Genomic DNA, 13434 nt, shown 5'->3' on the forward strand with positions numbered 1-13434 from the left:
CTGGCAGGTCCAGTGCAGTGTGGCCTAGAGAGCTACAAGCTGAGCAGATACAATGGAAATTAGGCCAGCTAAAGAATCATGATTTGTCTAGCAAACAACAGCGAATGTACTTTGTGCAATAAATGCATTTACAAAGGTCAAACTGATATATGAAAGCTCATTTACAGTGTAAAAAAAAAAAGTTGCCAATGCAGAAAATGTGTTACTATTGCCTCATTTTTTTTTTTTTACGTCCATTAAAGTTATAGCTGGCCACTAGGATCTGTATTCTTTTTCCCACCACTGACAGACTGAACACATGAATTCAACAGGTCTAAATCTAAGATGTAAATGGAGTGTCTTGAGCTGTACAACAGGAATATATTGATCCAAATAAAATATGTATAGGCCAGCGGTTCCCAAACATTGAGGCCGGGACCCACTTTTGGCTGAGACTTTTGTTTGGAATCCCCTACTACCGTAGTTCTTCCTATTTCGTCTGACGTATGTCAACATCATTTGTAGCTAGATGCCGGTACTTAAAAAGGGAACCGGTCACCAGCATTTCACCTATTGAACTTTACTTATCCCTCACTGGACACTGCTATAAAAAGTTCAATACCGTTATCCCCTCTCCTAAACTCCTCCTCCGACTGTAAATAACGGTGAGAAGATTGGACATATGTCATCCATGATTTCAATGGCACAGCAGGGACCCTCGCATATTAGTGCTTTTACTCTACGGGACAGTTGGTATCTGATACACCAGGTCTGCTGTGAGTATTGGAGTCCTTTTACGCTTCCCTGTACTCCACCAAGGTGAATCCTGCCACTAAGGCTATCTTGGACTTCTTGAATGGTGCCCAACTACCTAAACTGATTGACTGAGGAATCCAGGGATATGCTAGATGGCCCTCTCAGCTTGGAGGAGTTGCAAGAAGCGGTAGGCTCTATGGCCAATGAGAAAACCCCGGTAGTTGATAGCTTGCCGACAGGTGTATAAAAAATATGGGGAAGTTCTGCTTCCTTGAATTGGGAACTTTGCTGGCGTCCATGCAGGGGGCTACTATTGTAGTATTACCTAAGGAAGGAAAAAATGTCCAGCTCCTTGAATCATATCGCCCTATTTCCTTATTATCTACAGATGTGAAAATCCTTGCGAAAGCTCTCGCTAACAGGTTGAACAAAGTAATCTCATCGGTAATACACTCTGACCAAACAGGATTTATGCCCGGGAAGGCGACATCTGAAAACATGAGACGCCTTTTCCTTAGTTTACAGATCCCTCCGGATAATGATGGACACAGGGCCATCCTTTCACTTGATGCTGCCAAAGCGTAGAATGGCGATATCTCTGCATTGCGCTGGAAAGTGTGGGATTGGCTCTGTGTTCATATCACGGGTTAAGGTTTTATACTCCAGTCCCAAGGTGAGGTTTAGAGCGAATGGTGGGCTGTCGGACTGTTTCCAACTTTTTAGGGGTACTCGATAGGGATGTCTGCTGTCCCCTCTTTTGTTGGCTATGGATTTAGAACCCCTGGCTGCTGCAGTTAAGCTATCCCCATCCATTAAAGGTTTTAAATATGGTGGATAAGAAAATAAAATTTCTCTTTATGCGGATGACGCTTTGGTATTTTTGGGAGACACGGGTCCTTCCTTGGCAGCAGTTATGTCTCTAGTTGATTAGTTTGGGCGGCTTTCTGGAATTGCTATTAATTGGCATAAGTCAGCATTGCTTCCAATTGATTCCCTGGATGCTGCGTTGGATGGCTCAGTTTTGGAAAGATGTGGGGCATACTAGACTTTCCCAACTCGTAACTGGGTCCGATTTTAAGTCCTTCCAGCAGATTCAGGAGGACTTACACATCCGCACAGCAGGTTCTACCAATATTTACAACTGAGACATGCGTATCGAGGGCAATTTTTGCAGACGAGTATAAATATACAACAGGACACTACTGTTCTGACTTTTGGCCCATCTGGATATACTAAGGGGATTAGATCTATGATATACCTGCTTTTGTTGGATACATTTTTGGATAAATTCCCTCTGGTGGCCATGCATAAACGGGAGAGATATTACTGATATTGAAGAGGACCAATGGTCCAGCATTTTTAAGACCGTTCCGACTATATTGTTGAGTGAGAGCGGCAGGCTCCCGCAGCCATATATATTGCATTGCGTGTATAAGACTCCTGTGGTGTTACACCGCATTGGTGTACAGACAGACGCTGCATGTCCAAGATGCTGTCTGGAGCCTGCCTATCTCATCCTTATGATGTGGGGCTGTCTACAATTGAATGTGTTGTGGTCCAGTGTTGGCACTCATAGGGAAAGTGTTTTCCATATCAATACCCAGGGATCCTAAAGTCTGTTTGTTGGGATTTGTTAACCAATTACTCTAGACGCACATGGCAAATAGCGGCATGCAGGCTTCTATATGTGGCTCGGAAGCGGATTGTGCAGCACTGGATACAGCCTTCTCCCCCAAACTGAACAAGAATTTATAGCTAAATTGAATGTGCTGCTCATTAACGAAAGACTGTCTTTCTAAGAAGGGAGGCATATACGCTATTTCAAAAACTGTGGGCTCCGTGGATGGATGCTGGGGGACCAGCTAATGCCACGCTAGTACGGGATAGGATGCTGGGAGCTTTGATAATTTCCCCACCTTCTTAATTAGTCCTTGAGGGGGCGGACTGATGTTAGTGTCTACCTTGCTACCTAATTGGGTATGGCTATGTGACATTCATTGACCTGTGTGAACAAGTTTGTTAAGATACACTCTGATGTATATGTGTATAATGTGACTATTCTCGATGGATGTATATGCCTTGCGTGGCGACACATGTTCAAGCTTTGATTTATCCTATTTATTTTCTGGTCGGATGTAAGGGAGAATATGGTGGAGGGGAGAGGTGATTCCTTTCTTTTGTGTATTAATGTACTGTTATAAAATGTTTAAATAAAAAATATTTTATAAAAAAAAAAAAAAAAAAAAAAAAAAAAAAAAAAAGAAGATTTTGCCAGAAATAATACTCCTGAAACCGTTAGATCCTTACGTTGTAATACTCCTAAATCCATGGATCCACCTCGTGCGACCATCTCTGGGGACAAACAGAAGGAAGAACCTACCTTACTTCAGGTCCCTCACCAATTACTCCAAGCTATAAACGATCTGTAAAATTGCCCTCACTGGTAAAATTGAAGAAATAAAAATTGATGTGGGGCTTCTGAGACAAGATATGCAAACAACGCGAGGTCGCAAAACAGAAGTGGAATCGCAAATCTCTCAGTTGGAGGATAGATTTGCACCAACGGCCTCTACAGTAGCTATCGTATCAAAAAAGCAGTCACTTGACCACAAAAACCAGATGACCGTGAAAACCGGTTACGCCGGAACAATATCCAAATTATTGGTCTACCTGGGCGATCGGAAGGTCAATGCTCCTAACGATTCATTAAAACTTTGCGCAAGGAGCCTTTGGGTGACTATTTCTCCCCAATGTTTGTAGAGTACCAGCGAACCCCCCACCATCCGGGGCACTAGTGAGAAAACTCCTGGCACATTTACTCAATTGAGGCAGAAGGGGCCCCTAAAGGGACCCCTAAAGTACAACAACAATACTGTGCCTATCTTTCCTGTGGAACTTCAAAATACACAAAGCTCAATTCACCAAAATTATGAAGAATTATATACTCCATGGTTTATCCAGCTCTACTTTGCATCGTCCTTCCTCACTAACCCTACTGAGGCAATAGACTGGTTGCAGTTTCATCCACCTCTGCATAGCACATAATCGGACAGTGATGTCAGGGGCTTCTTCAGAGTCGGAATCCCCAGGCAGTGCGCTAGTAGAGACTCTATCCCAGGACTCCGGCCCTGGGAAATCTCCTGGCGCCACTGTCCATATATCTGGTTCAACGATATTCTAATTAATTGAGAAGGACTAGTATATAAGGACAGTGATGTTAGAGGCTTCCACAGAGCCAGTATATCTACTGGCGCTCTGCCCGGAACTCCAGTTCTGCTCCAGGCATCACTATTCATATATGAACAGTGATGTCGGGCGCAGTGCTGTGAATAGGGCCTAGCGTGAGGAGGCTCGGGAATGCGCACGTAACGTGGTGCCTCCCCCTCAGCCTATGTTCTGCATAGAATCCGTAGCCAGCTTCTGATGTTGCTAGTTACGGATTCCAATTGACAACGAGCGGGGACTGCCGAAGTAGTAGAGATGAAAGAGCAGCAAACGAGGGACGAAGACAACAGCATAGCAGTTGAACACTTGCAGTAAATTAAATATAATAAATTGAAAAGTTTTTTTATTATGTTAAAAGGAACACATATAAAAAGTTTTTTTATCTTTACAGGTACACTTTAAAGGTATTCTCCCATATTGATAGTATTCGCCTAAAGAAAGGACTATGGAATCAGCTAGGTGGCTAAACAAACCATGGGTTCAATGGTTCGCTCATTCATTTCATACCTGCTATTCTAGAGGGAAACTAGGGTAACTCGTAGGGATCCAGAGGGGAGGTTTATCTGGATTTACGCTGGGATTAATGCTAAGAGCTATGTCATTATATGCATCTATAACCCACCTTCTGCTTCTTTTGGGGGTACACTACTGGGCCTTTAGTTTTGCTTTAGATTAGATTACCTAGACGCATCCATTTTATATATGGGAGACTTTAATTTACTGATGGACAATAATTTGGATAGATTTTGAGCTTCTTCTACTCCACAGACTGAGCCTAATAATACTACTGCTTTATCCACTTTGGTAACCGGCGCCGGCTGGTTAGACCTGTGGTGCTTCCAATACCCTAATTCAGTAGAATATACAGGTCATTCCTCAACTAGATTTACATTATCACGTTAGGATTAGCTCTTTGTCTCACACGACCTTGCAATTTGTATAAACTCTATACAACATGCACATAGGGGAATATCGGATCATAATCCGGTTATCCTCTCTCCCCATACTCAATCCACTATGATTAAACTCTCATGGAAAGTTCACCAAATCTGGTGGTTTCTCAACGATCCCTCAGACAGAATCCCAGACCAACTAAAATGTCTTAATTCCACTCATGACCCCCAGGCGGACGCTTCCCTTTTGTGGGATACCCTAAAAGCGTATGTACGTGGATGCCCATCTTCAACCATATCATACATTAAACACACTTCTGCTAGAGATGAAGAATTTTTGACTTCTCAATTGGAATTAGCTGAGCAAACATACATATCTGAGCCCACTGACGCCCACAGGTCTAACTGGTTAGGTCTCCATAGACTATATGCTCAACAACAACATGTCAAATCTAAATGCAAGTTGTTTTTCTCTAGACAATCCTATTTCAAACTGGGTAATCAATCTAGCAAATAACTAGTATTTATGGTTAAGAAACACTACCTCCAATGCAGTCTTAAAGCTTAAAACCCCCTCCGGGATTATCCTTACCGAAGCTGAATCCCTTACCAACAGATTTTATGATTATTATAATTCTTTGCATAAAACTACTATAGAAGTAACAGAATCCGATATTTGTAATTATCCGTCTGATTTGACATAACCGATGCTCAGACTACGCACCTCTCTGGATGCGGATATGACCATAGACTAAATCAATTAAATTAAATTAGCTATCGAGGATACGGCTAGGGGTAAGGCTTCCGGCCCAGATGGGCTTCCCATAGAGATCTATAGTAAATATAGTGACTGTCTATCCCCCCCCCATATACACAAAGTCCTCCTATCCGCCACATCTTCTGGAACTTTGCCATCTACGTTTTATGACGCCACAATAGTGGTATTAGTTAAACCAGGGAAAGACCCCCTAGAATGCGGTTGCTACGGCACCATATCTCTGGCCAATGTATATTACAAAATACTGTCTAAAATCCTAGCCCAGACATGAAATGGTATTATCCCAGATTTGATACATCCCGACCAAACCATGTTCAATCGGTAGTACAATACAGCACTTTACAGGAAAACTACTGGGTAATAGCCTCTCTAGATACAACAAAGGCATTCAAACTCGATCGAATGGCCCTATTTACATTCCGTAAATGGAGTCAGATGACATATGCCTTTTCCCAGACTAATGTTTCGGTAAATAACATATTATCCTCCTTCTCCCTCCAAAGAGGTACAGGTCAGGGATGCCCTTTGTCACCGGTCCTATTCAGTTTAGCACTAGAGGCGTTGGCTATAAGGAATCGATCCTCTTATTAAGGGTATCACCATCGCAGAAGGCACAGATACCATTGGACTCTATGCATAGGATATGGTAATTTTTATGGACCACATTCAGGATATTCCTCCCTCTGTCATTACTACAATTAAGCAGTTTGGGAGATATTCAGGCCTTCCTATTAATTGGGGGAAATCTTCCTTGATGTCCTTATCTCACGTAACACCTCCTCGATTGTCGGAGTTATCTCCATTACCTTTGATAGACCACTTCAAATATTTAGGCATCTTCATAACAAAAAACTCAGCCATAGATCTCTCCCTCAATAATCTGCCACTACTTGGATATACTCTATTTAAATTCACCATATGGAGCAAGCTACCTTTATCGGTCTCTGGAAGTATAAACTTGGTCAAAATGATCTTATTACCCAAATTTCCATACACATTACAACACAGTCCGGTTATTATACCCCATATCTTTTTTTAACTCCTTAACGACATGGCTCGTACCGGTACGCGGCAGCCGTTAAGGGGAAGTATGGAGCGGGCTCACGGGCCGAGCTCGCTCCATGCACAGCGGGTGAAGGCTGTGTTACACACAATCGCGACCGCGGCATTTAAATGATTAGAAACAGGGGGGCGCCCCCTCAAACACACCATCTCACGCCCCCCCTGCGGCACGGTCAGCGGTTTACAGTGGTTGTTAATGGCAGCCTGGGGGCCTAATAAAGACCCCCAGGTCTGCTATCTCTGTAATCCTTTGAAGCCCTACCTCAGGCAGGGCTTCAAAGGGGACTGTCAGATCACATTTGTTTTTTTCTGATTCCCAGTACATTATGCGGTACAACAAATGGTGCCATGAAAAACTACAACTTGTCCCGCAAATAATAAGCCCTCATACGGCTACGTCAACAAAGAAATAGAAAAGTTATGGCTTTTGGAAGGCAGGGAGGAAAAAACGAAAACGAAAAAAACTCAAATTGGCCTGGTCTTTAAGGGGTTAAACCACGAAATTCCTTATTGTCACCTTTTGTCTAGGGTAACTCCAGGCCCAAAATGAAATTGTCCACACTCCAGAGGCCCAATTTATTAGTGGGTACGGGACTACCGGAATTTTTATATGTTATACAGAGCCCACCAAAAGTTCCAGAACGCCCTCGTAACTTTTGAACGGCTCGAGGTAGAGGGTTGAAATTTGGTGGGATTTAATGGGGTCATAAAATCTACCAGTTAACGCCAAAAAATAAACACCCCCACCCCCTTGTGGGCGGTGGGTTGGGTGGGGTCAACAAAATCATAAAATGGCACGGGGGGATAGAGTGGGGGCTCATTTGAAAGCGCTTTTCAATACGAAAACAATGCCAATCATCGATTTTGAGATAGAATTTATTTTCGCTGAGATATTTTACTTTGAAGTTATCATCATTATCGGCTACTTTTACAGGGGGCAGTTCAGTGGTGAAGTGGCTTTGAGGGCCTTATATATTAGAAACCCTGAATAAGTCACCCCATTTTAAAAACGTCACCCCTAAAAGTATTCAAAACAGCATTAAGAAAGTTTCTTAACCCTTTAGTAGTTTCACCGGAATTAAAGCAATGTAGAGGTGAAATTTACAAATTGACTTTTCTTTTTTGCAGAAATAAATTTTTCATCCATTTTTTTTGTAACACAGACGGTTTTACAAGAGAAACGCAACTCAATATTTATTGCCCAGATTCTGCAGCTTTTAGAAATATCACACATGTGGCCCTAGTGTGCTACTGGGCTGAAGCACCGGCCTCAGAAGCAAAGGAGCACCTAGTGGAAATTGCGGGTCTCCTTTTTATTAGAAAATATTTTAGGCACCATGTCAGGTTTGTAGGGCTCTTGCGGTGCCAAAACAGTGGAAATCCCCCAAAAGTGACCCCATTTTGGAAACTACACACCTCAAGGAAATTATCTAGGGGTATAGTGGGCATTTTGACCCCATAGGTTTACTGCAGAGATTATTGGAAGTAGGCTGTGAAAATTAAAATCGACATTCTTTCAAAGAAAATGTAGGTTTAGCAAATTTTTTCTCATTGCTTGGTAGTAGTTTTGTTTGGAGTTTTACTAGTATTTCCGTTTTCAGTTTATAATGTGGGGCATATGTGAGCTGGGCAGAGTATATTAGGGGCAGTCACGTTGTATAATAATGAGGTAAACAATAAAATAATGCATAAATATTTGTTACGCGGTGAAGCAATCCTTTCTGCACAGGCCGGTGTCGCACTGATAAATGGTGTCCTTACTTATCTCCCATTTGGTCCACACTCCGCACTTTGGGGGATTTTGCTGGGAAGTGTTGTCCTGGTATAATACAGGCACCCTCGCTTACAGCAGATATTTGAGTCCTCCCCTTCCTGGTTCCCTAATTTTAGGGCCTTGATAAATCGCCACTTGAAAAATAAGAAATGTTCCCCTCGGGCATGGACAAACGCATATTTTTCTTTCGAGACTTATCAAAATTTATTTTTTCATAGACGTAGTGGTATGAGGGCTGTTTTTTTGCTGGACGAGCTGTAGTTATTATTGGTACCATTTTGGGGTACATGCGACTTTTTGATCACTTGTTACCCTTTATTTGTGAGGGAAGGTGACAAAAAACAGCAATTCTGCCAGAGTTCACCACGCGTCATAAATTACGTTAACTTCATTCTGCGGGTCAGTACGATTCCGGCGATACCTAATTTATAGAACTTTTTTATGTTTTACAACTTATTGCACACAAAAAATTACTTTTGTAAAAATAATTAATTTTTTCTGTCGCCAAGTTGTAAAAGCCATAACTTTTTAATTTTTTTCATCATTTTTGGATACATGTGACTTTTTGATCACTTTATTTCAATTTTTGGAATAAGTAATTCTGAAATTATTTTTTAGGTTGTTTTTAGGCGTTCACTGCAAGGGACAAACATAAATATGTTTATAGTTCAGGTCGTTACGGACGCAACGATACCAAATATGTATGGTTTTATTATTATTTTTCAATAATAAATGACTGGATAAGGTAAAAAGGGCAATCGTGTTTTATGTTATTACTTGAAACTTATATTTTATTTTTACTTTTTTTACACTTTTCTTTAGTCCCAATAGGGGACTTGAAGGTCCAACTATTTGATTGATGTTCTAATACATTGCACTACCTATGCCTATAGTGCAATGTAATTGAACTGTCAGTTATTCACTGACAGCAAGCCGATCAGGCTCCGGCTCGGGCTTAAAGAGGCTCTGTCACCACATTATAAGTGCCCTATCTCCTAAGGAGACCGACGCTATAATGTAGGTGACAGTAATGCTTTTTATTTAGAAAAACTATCTATTTTAAACCACTTTATTAGCGATTTTTAGCTTTATGCTAATGAGTTTCTTAATGCCCAACTGGGCGTGTTTTTACTTTCGACCAAGTGGGCATTGTACAGAGGAGTGCATGACGCTGACCAATCAGCGTCATGCACTTCTCTCCATTAATTTACACAGCAGCATCGTGTTCTTACTAGAACACGATGTGCAGCCACAAACAGCGACATTAACGTTAATCAAGTGTCCTGATAATGAATATACATTACCTCCAGCATGGACTTCATGTGTATTCAGAATCCTGACACTTCTGAATCTTCCTTTTCTGTGAGATTTCCAGCAAGGGAAACAAAATCTCGTTTACCTCTTAATCTCGCGAGATTACGCGTGGCTTGCCGGATTCTCACAGAAAAGATTCAGAAGTGTCAGGATTCTGAATACACATGACGTCCAGCCTGGATGGTCATGTATATTCATTATCAGGACACTTGATTAACGCTAATGTCTGTGTATGTGGCTGCAGATAGTGTTCTAGTAAGAACGCGATGCTTCTGTGTAAATGAATGGAGAGGAGTGCATGATGCGGATTGGTCAGCGTCATACACTCCTCTGTACAACGCCCACTTGGTCGAAAGTAAAAACACGCCCAGTTGGGCATTAAGAAACTCATTAGCATAAAGCTAAAAATCGCTAATAAAGTGGTTTAAAATAGATCGTTATTTCTAAATAAAAAGCACTACTTATGTAGGAGATAGGGCACTTATAATGTGGTGACAGAGCCTCTATAAATCGGCTTACGTAATGGCAGACAGGAGGCCATTGTTAGGCCTCCTGTTGCCATTGTAGCAGTTGGCGGCCTTGCCATCGCATGGCAGGCTGCTGATTTACTACAAACCACTGATGCAGCGATCGCATTGGATCGCTGCATCGAAGCGGTTAATGGCAGGAATCGGAGCAAGCTCCGGTTCCTGCCGATACATCAGGATGTCTGCTGTAACATATAGCAGACACCCACTGCTGACCGGAGGTATTAGGCCTCTGATCGCCTTTGCAGCCACCAGCAACACAGCGATCACGTTGCTGGAGTGCCAGTGGCTAAAAACTCCTCACATGCTGCGATCTCTATTGAACGCAGCATCTGAGGGGTTTATCGGCCGGATCGGATGCTAGCTCCGGTCCTGGCCGATACCTCACGGTGCCAGCTGTAACATACAGCTCTGGAGCCCGTACTATCACCGCGACGTAATGGTACTGCGCTTTGCGGGAAGCCCCGCCCAACAGCGCCGTAAATACACAGCAGATGTCGGGAAGGGGTTAATTTACCATTATTCTCTTTTGTTTACATTGAGAGGTTTGTTTACCATCTGTGTGTTCGTTGTGTTGCTCTTCCGGTCATACAGTTCCCGGCATGCACCGCTTGTGTCCCAGCATGCAATGCGCCAGCAGCAGGGACTCATTACGCCTACTACACCCAGCTATAAACATCTTCTAATCTCCGTTGCCATTATATTGCGCTCATTAAATCAGTGAGAGCTAACGATGAACGTGCAACATATCAGTGCTGTACCAAACACTCTCTAACATAATGGTAAAAAAATAAAAATAATGATTCGCCGGAGTCCCAGAGCATAACAGAGCGTTCTGCTCCGGGACTCTGTGGAATCCCCTGACATCACTGTCCATATATGGAGAGTGTTGTAAGGGTCTTACCCAGAGCTGAAGTCCCGGGCAGAGCGCTAGTATAGGCTCTGCTCCGAGACTCTGTGGAATCCCCTGAAATCACTGTCCATATATGGACAGTGTTGTCAGGGTCTTCCCAAGAGCTGGAGTCACAGTCAGAGTGCTAGTATAGGCTCTGCTCCGGGACTCTGTGGAATCCCCTAACCCCAGAGTCCTTGCCAGAGCGCTACTAGCAACTGGCTCCTAACATCACATAATTTCTTCTGATAGTTTCCGGTCCGCTGCTAGGTGGGAGAAAATGGCGTACAGGCGATGTGATAGCGCAGTAGTGGGCATGCGTGGTAGTCACTGCTAGTGTAGAAATCACGCATGCTCAGAGACTAGCAGTGTTTCTCTCCCCTAGCAGCAGACCGGAAACTATCAGAAGAAAGGGAGTATCCGGTACAACACTTCCCTCAGTGTACAGTGATATCAGGAATGACGTACACGTACATTGAGTCAGCCGGAAAACGGAACTCAGATCATGGACGGGCTAGCGCCGGAAGGAAGGATTTTGCTACTGGAAACGCATCACGTGACCGGCGCTGGAATCGGGTGTTCGAAGATTAAATCAAAACATAAGTATATTACAAATTACATTATTTTTATACGTGCAGTGAAATATAAATTATTTCTGGAAAACCCCTTTAAGGCCCCATGCACACGACCGTAGAATTCGTCCGTAATTACGGGCCATAATTACGGCCCCATTCACTGCTATTGATCGGACACCTTCCTGTATATTTACTTAGTATGGGAGAACGGGCCGAAAACGCGGGTGGTCGGCCGTGCCAGCAATCACGGGCAGAGATTATGGGCACAGCCGTGTGCATGAGGTCTAACCCTTTCCAGACATCTGCCGTATATATACAGCGGAGGTCGGGTGGGGTAGTATGGAGCAGGCTCCCTGTGATGGTGCATCGCCTCTCCCCCATCGGCACGCCGTGGGGTGCCAATAGTTGGCATGGTAGCCTGGGGGCCTAATGAAGGTCTCTGGGTCTGCCATCTTTGTACTCCCATGAAGCTCTGCTTAATAGTAGACTGTCAAATTCATGATATAGTGCATTAGACTAGTAAAAAAAAAAAAAAAAAAAAAAAAAGTTAAAAATTGTTAAATACATTTTTTTTTAAAAAAAACGATCACAATATAACAGTATTTAACCCGCTCGGTAAGCGGCGTAAAAAAAAAATTCCAGAATCGCTGCTTTGTCACTTCATCTCCCACAATTTTTTTTTATTAAAAGCTGGAAGAGGAGACTTTGGCGGGAGAGTGGGAAAGTTTTGCTGCAACAAGGGAAAAACATAAAAAATGGACTTCAACCTGCTGGAGGCTTCTCCTCCTCCCAGACCAAGAAGACGACGACAGATTGGGATGATGATGACGGTCCGCCCCAGTTTGAAGAGGAATTGGCGTTCCTGGAAACGGTTGAAGCAGACATGGCCATGGAGCCGAGTAGGGATGTCACGATACCAGAATTTGGACTTCGATACTGATACTTCGTGTAGTATTGTGATACCAAAAACTATACTTTTGCCAAAATAAAAAAAAGTTCTTCCATTTTTTGATGTGAGGCACGAGGTATTATGAATTTTGAACCTCCACGTGCCTCACATTAAAGGGGTTTTCCAATCCTTTTTTTTTTTTTTTAAATCAATGCAATGTTCCTCTATTAATATATTAGTGCACTCTGACTAGCTTTTTCTTGATAATAAATGGTTTTAGTAACACTACTCCCTATTGTTTACCTTGAGAGGTTTGTTTTGCTCAGTAAGTTCATTCCTCTTCTCTTCCTGTGTTTCTCCTCCCTGCATGCACTGCTCTAGTCCCAGCATGCAATGTGTATGCAGCAGTGCACTTGCTCCGCCTACTACACCCAGCTCTACTAACTTCTGCAATCTCAGTCTTCATTTTGGTGCTCTCATTCTATTACTGATAGCACAAGCTGAAATCACTGGATATCTGCGTTTTTAACCTCTTAACGCCGAAGGGCGGATATATCAGTGCTCTGCAGCTGCTAGTTCGCGCAGGAGGAGGGATATATCCGTCCTGTGATGGCGCGGGTACTGCCAGTGTACCCACGCGATCAGCGGCAGGAGCACGGCTGTTATACACAGCCTGGCTCTTGCTGCAACTGCCGTAATCGAAGCGCGCTCCGATTCCGGCAATTTAACCCATTAAATGCCGCTGTCAATAGTGACAGCGGCATCTAATG

At 43.0% G+C, this 13434-nt stretch overlaps 1 protein-coding gene across 2 annotated transcripts in view; it reads right to left on the reverse strand.

Moving 5' to 3' along the window:
* Positions 1 to 13434, reverse strand: part of ILRUN (inflammation and lipid regulator with UBA-like and NBR1-like domains) — a 113138-nt gene that overhangs the window by 57403 nt on the left and 42301 nt on the right. The window lies entirely within an intron of this gene.

Source organism: Rhinoderma darwinii, chromosome 2 (assembly GCF_050947455.1).
Source record: "Rhinoderma darwinii isolate aRhiDar2 chromosome 2, aRhiDar2.hap1, whole genome shotgun sequence".
Taxonomy (NCBI): domain Eukaryota; kingdom Metazoa; phylum Chordata; class Amphibia; order Anura; family Rhinodermatidae; genus Rhinoderma; species Rhinoderma darwinii.